Below are 6299 nucleotides of genomic sequence, written 5' to 3' on the forward strand. Positions count from 1 at the left end.
GTAGTAACTCTAGAACACAAACTGTTCTTGTTTTCACTTGCTAGCTGAAAGCTTAAACAAGCATCGTCTTACCTTTCACCTTGCTCGTAGAAGGCTCCGAAAAATCCGAGATGTCTCATACATAAAACAAACAACATATATAGATCATTAAAAACTATAAAAAAAATCAAACAAAAAAGTAGATCCAATCTAGCTCCACTTAAACTGAATAATTCGAATAGTTAAGTAAAAAAATTCTTGATTAGATCTCATTTTCGTTTCTTGAAATTAATTATAAATATCTAATTAATCACTTTAGGTTATATCTAAACCACTTAGAACACCTAGGAAGTCAGAATTAAATTTTTTGAAAAATCATCTTAGAACGCATTGTGGAAAAATCATCAAATCTTTAAAATCTCTTAACAATTTGTTTAAGTAATATTAGGAACCTTTTAGTCTAATCAAAATAAGTTGAAAATCACTTAGAAATCAAAGTTTAGTTTGGAAATCCAAATTTCACCATTATTGATCTCAATCTTCGACATAATACATTAAACTCATAAAAACTCATTCTAGAGAATCAAACCTTGATTTGTAAAAACAAGATACATAAGCACATAGTCAAAAAATAGAATTTTACCTTCGAGATTGAATTTCGTGAAAATCCAATAGAAAAAGAATGAAGAAATTGGTGATGTTCTTGATGGTTTTCTTCAAAATTGAGAGAGATATTGGTTGTAACACCCTGAATAATTTATTTTTGTTTCTATAAATCCTGATACAAATGTGTATCTGCTTTAGTGGTTAAGTGTTCTGGGTGTGTGTACGAGGTCTTCGGTTCAAGTCCTACATTTGGAAATTTTATTATTTTAGATCCAAGTCTTATCCCTGTTGGGTGGGCTTATATAACATTGTTTGTAAACTCATATTAGAATGAGCCTAGTGGTTCAGATAGTAAGGAGTTAGTGTGCTGGAGGTCCTGTGTTTGAATCTTTGCGTGAGTAGGGGTGATAATCTTTGTTTCGGTTGGCTGAGAGAGTTTGCATAGACTTGAAATTCTGAGTTGGTTGGGTTGTTAGTAGATGTAGTGGGATTGTGTTCAAATTAACCAGTCTTATTATTTTCTTATTTTTATTTTTTCTTTCTTCCCAAATAGCTTTTGACATTTCTTCTCTAAATTCCTCTTCCAAACGTTTTCTATTTTATTTCTTCGTTCTTTGATTTATGTTCGCTATACTATCATTCAATCACTATGCTTTGGGTTTTGTAATCCCTACTCTAACTCTGGTAGGTAAGTATTCTTGAAGTTTTGTGCAATTGGGAATCGTTTTCAGGTGTGTTAATATGGTGAACTCTTGGGCTATCGTAACTGTTTTGGTAAGTGGTCGAGCCTTTCGATTGAGTAAAATTTTCAAGTATGTCGATTGGGGTTTTGATAGATTGGTGTTTCGGTACTTGGAATAAATTGATTGAATGGTGTTTTTTTAGGTTTGAAAGGCTTGGGATTATTTACGCGTAAAAAATGAACTAGGTGTGTACCCTTAACGAGAGAAAATGAGGTTCAACGAAAGTCAAAAATTGGGTCTGTCAATGCCACACAGGCTGGTGACTGGCCGTGTGCAAGACACTGCCGTATGACTGATGAAAATGCGGTCGTGCATTTGACACGGCCGTGTGGACCACACGGGCTAGGCCAAGTTGAGCGTATGGATTTTGGGCCAGGCCGTGTGGGCCCACAAGGGCATGTGGGCCCAAGATTCTAAAATTTTCCTTACGGTCGCACGGGTCATTCCGATCGCCTGTGGGCCTACTGTATGGTCGATAAGGGCTAACCAAACCCTAATTCATGTGATCTGATATTCTAATAGTCTGGTCTGGGTAGGACACTAATATGTATGTCTGACTATTTTGTTTGAGTATATATGTGATCTGTATACGAGCATGTTATGCATGTTAATTCTGTTAATTTTGTATTCTGAATCTGTGTTAGGACGAGATTTGCATATGTGGAGGAAGTGATCTGTACAGCGACCTTTTGCTTATATTTTGACAGCTTGACCATTTATTCTTTTATTGTGTGTGGCATCGACACTAAATAATGTGTTGAGATGGGTGGGTATTTTTAACCCCATATGGTGTAATGGGATAGTCCAAGATGGTGTGTAGAGGATGGAGGTAGGATTCCATATATCTAATCCATTTATTTGATTCTGATATCTGTATCTATATGGACTTAGGTTCGAATCTATATCTGACTATATATGAAATTCTGTGCATGTTGCATGACTATTTATGTTGGGTTATACGCTGAGTTTGCGAAAACTCACATCTATTTGTCTGTTTTATTCAGGTAATCCACAAACTTAGGTGGGTCAGTGCGACGAAGACTCAGTGGTAACCACTCGACAGAGGACTGTTTTTATTTAGTAATATTGATTTTATTTTAAAATTTGGTTTTTCTTGAGAGTTTGTAATTTATAAGACTCTCTAGACTATATAGTTTTAACTTTTGGATTTGGATTTTGTTTTGCTTTCTTTTCCGCAACATTGACAAAAACACTTTACGCAAACAAATGGTATTTAACAATTGGTTTTTGGAAACACGAGCTTGGCATCAAATAAAATGATTTTTTAAACTTTCGTTGTAAATTCTTGATAAAATGGTATCAAATAAGATTATAAGTTCAAGTTTTTATGGGTATTAATATCCAATTGGTAAGCTAATAAAACGTTACGTTTTAACTTAAAAGATATATTTTAAAACCCTTCTTCGTAACACACTCATATTCGGCCATAATGTCTAGGTCAGGTTAGGAGTGTTAAATTTAGTGGTATCAATGTCAGATTATAAAACTAGGGTTGTGGATTTTGGGTTCCAAAATTGTGTTTCAAAAAATAATTGGTTTTCAAATAATTTGGATTATTTTGAGTAAGTATGTCGTACACTAAGTCTCCAGTACCGATCCTGCAAGTATCTCAGAATTTAGAAAACACTGTAGTTAGTACTTTTTGAAACTATATTGAGTTGGTTAGAGATAAAAACCTCTAAAATACTTCTGAACTTTTGATAACTTGAGCATAAAATATCTACTAATAAATACTAGAACTAATGCATAAAATTTTATAATGTAGATAAAACTGAAAATACGATGAGCGCTCGTGGAACTCATGATCGTGGTATTCATGGGCGTCGTAGGGGGCTCAAGCTGAGTCTTTCTCTCTAGACAGTATGTCAAATTTAGATACGAGGAGATACCGGTTTCACCTGCTATTGAGATTGGGTATCAAAGCTAATTGGCTGGGGACGACGCACTGTCCCAAGCTATGTTGAGGGTTTTGGAGAAGGTGGTCACTGGACCTCATGCTGGATCTGGAGGTCGTGGGTCAAAAACTGAACGACTCAGGTCCAATGGAGCTATGTTGTTTAGGGATGTCACTAGAGTTGCCCCTACTGTGGTCGAGTATTGGTTGGAGGTCACCAAAAGGATTATAAACTAATATTGGTTGAAGAGGGTACTCAACTGGATCGTCTAAACTGAGATTACTTTAAGACTACCCTTCTAGGAGAAGTACGTGAGGGCGAACTATGTAGATGCTCGTAGGTGTGAGTTCATGAATTTCATGTAAGGTGATAAATTTGTGGCCAAGTTTCTTAGACTGAGCCATTACGCTCAAGGAATGGTGGCAACCGAGTATAAAAAATGTATCCATTTTGAAGACAGTTTGAGAGATAGTCTTAGAGTTCTGATTGCTTCACAAAAAGAGCGTGAGTTTGCTATTCTGGTGGATAAGGCGAAGATTGCTGAAGAGGTTAAGCGTGTGGAACGCCATAATAAAGACCTTGAGAGGGGCAAGAATAAGAGGGATTCAAAGCCCTCTAGTTCTATTCAGAGGCCGAAGAAACAGGCCAGTCCTGATGAGCCTGTTACAGTGGGTATTCTTGTCGCTCTTATTAGAATTCAGTCTTGTGGTGATCATGGTAGGCGTCATTCGGGCAAGTGTTGGATAAGATTAGAGGCTTGTCTGTGGTGTGGGTCATTAAACTACTGGGTTAGAGAGTACGCACATCGTGATGATCAGATGCAAGCTTTGGGACAGGGTTTTGTTTAGCCTTAGAGGGCAGTATAGTAGCCACCTAGAGGCCGTAGACCAACTAGGTATGGGTCGAGGACACAGAGCACCAAGAAGATGTACTAATCAAATTTAGGTGAGGCCGCCTATACTGGTTTATGCTGCTTGACACCGATAGGACAAAGATGCCCCTGATATGATCACGGGTATATACTTTTTTTATGCTCCATATATTGCTTTGATAGGCATAATTTCTACATACTCCTATGTAGCTTGTTCTGTTTAAGAGAACTTGAAAATTTCTGTTGAATGTACTTCTAGTGAGATTACTGTACTGAGTCTGTTGGAACAATCTGTTCAGGTAAATAGACTTTATAGGAATGTTCCGTTAGAAGTACAAGAAGCTGTGTTTTCAGAAAATCTGATGGAGCTACCGTTTGGGGAGTTTAACTTAATTACAGGTATGGAATGGCTAGTTGAACACCAAGTTAGTTTGGACTGTGCGACTAAGAGGGTTTTTCTGAGGAACGAGGATGATAAGGAGGTGGTTGTGATTGGTGAGCGTTGAGATTACCTATTTAATGTAATCTCTGCCTTAGTGGCTGAGAAATTGGTTCAGAAAGGGTGAGAGGTGTATTTGGCATACGGCAGTGTTTCAGTATCTGGTAACTCTTCTATCGACGATATCAGAACGGTGAAGGAATTCTTAGACGTCTTTCCTGAGAAGCTATCGAGTTTACCTCTAAATCGGGAAGTTAAGTTTGACATTGAGGTTCTAGTTGGTACAGCTCCGGTGTCTGTCGCTCTATACCGTATGGCACTATAGGAGCTTACAGAGCTTAAAGCTCAACTTTAAGAGCTTTTGGATCGTGGTTTCATCCGTCCTAGTGGGTCTCTGTAAGGGGCCTTAGTTTTATTTATGAAGAATAAGTACCATAAGGATGTGCATCGATTACCAGCAGTTGAATAAATTGACTGTGAAGAATAAGTACCCAATTTCGAGGATCGACGATCTGTTTGAATAGTTTTGTAGGGCTACGGTATTCTCGAAAATAGATCTCTGTTTCAGGTATCATCAACTTAGAGTTAAGGAAGATGATATTTATAAAATGGTGTTTAGGACTCATTATGGGCACTACAAGTTCTTAATTATGCCTTTTGGTTTGACAAATACTCTAGTTGTATTCATAGATCTTATTAACCGAGTTTTTCAGTCGTATCTGGATCAGTTCGTTGTAGTCTTCATCGACGATATTTTTGTATACTCTAAGACAAAAGATGAGCATGATGAACATCTTAAAGTAGTGCTTCAGATGCTCCGTGAGAAATAGATCTACGCTAAGTTGATTAAATATGAGTTCTGGTTGCGAGAGGTAACATTTCTAGGGCATGTGGTTTCTGCTAAGGGGATCCGAGTTGATCTTAAAAAGATTGAGGATGAGCTTGATTGGAAAAAGCCTAGGAATGTATCTGAGATCCGTAGTTTTCTAGGTCTTGTGGGTTATTATTGAAGGTTTGTTGAGGGGTTCTCACTGATTGCAGCTCCTCTAACTAAGCTTCTACGCAAAAATGTTCCTTTCGTATGGACTGATGTGCAATAGTTGATCTTCAAGAAGCTCAAGTCTGTACTAACTCAGGCTCCTGTTCTGATACAGTCTGAACCCGGTAAGGAGTTTGTGGTGTATAGTAATGCATCGCACGTCGATTTAAAACGTGTTCTAATGTAAGACGGCAAGGTTGTGGCTTATACATCTCGATAACTTAAGTTACACGAGGGAAATTATCTACTGCACAGCCTCGAGTTAGCCACTATGGTGTTTGCGTTAAAGATTTGGAGGCACTATCTGTATAGTGAGAGGTGTATCATCTACACTGATCAAAACAGTCTCAAGTACTACCTTAGTCAAAAGGAGTTGAATCTTAGACAGCGTCGATGGATTGAGCTGCTCAAAGATTATCCTGGTAAGGCCAATTTGGTGGCCGATGCTCTCAGTCGTAGAGCGATGACTGATTTGAAGGCGATGTTCGCTCATCTCAGTTTGTTTGATGATAAGGGTTTGTTAGTTGAGTTGCAAGTTAAGCTGACTTGGATTGGGTAAATTCGAGAAAAGCAGTTAGGGGATGAGTCTCTAAGTCTGTGATTTCGTCAGGTTGAGAGTGACAGTACTTCTGATTTTGAACTGAATAAATATGGAGTTATGTGTTTCTGATGATGGGTTTGTGTACAGAACGATTCTAATCTAAGA

The sequence above is a fragment of the Gossypium arboreum genome, chromosome 2, assembly GCF_025698485.1.
Source record: "Gossypium arboreum isolate Shixiya-1 chromosome 2, ASM2569848v2, whole genome shotgun sequence".
NCBI classification, from domain to species: Eukaryota; Viridiplantae; Streptophyta; class Magnoliopsida; order Malvales; family Malvaceae; genus Gossypium; species Gossypium arboreum.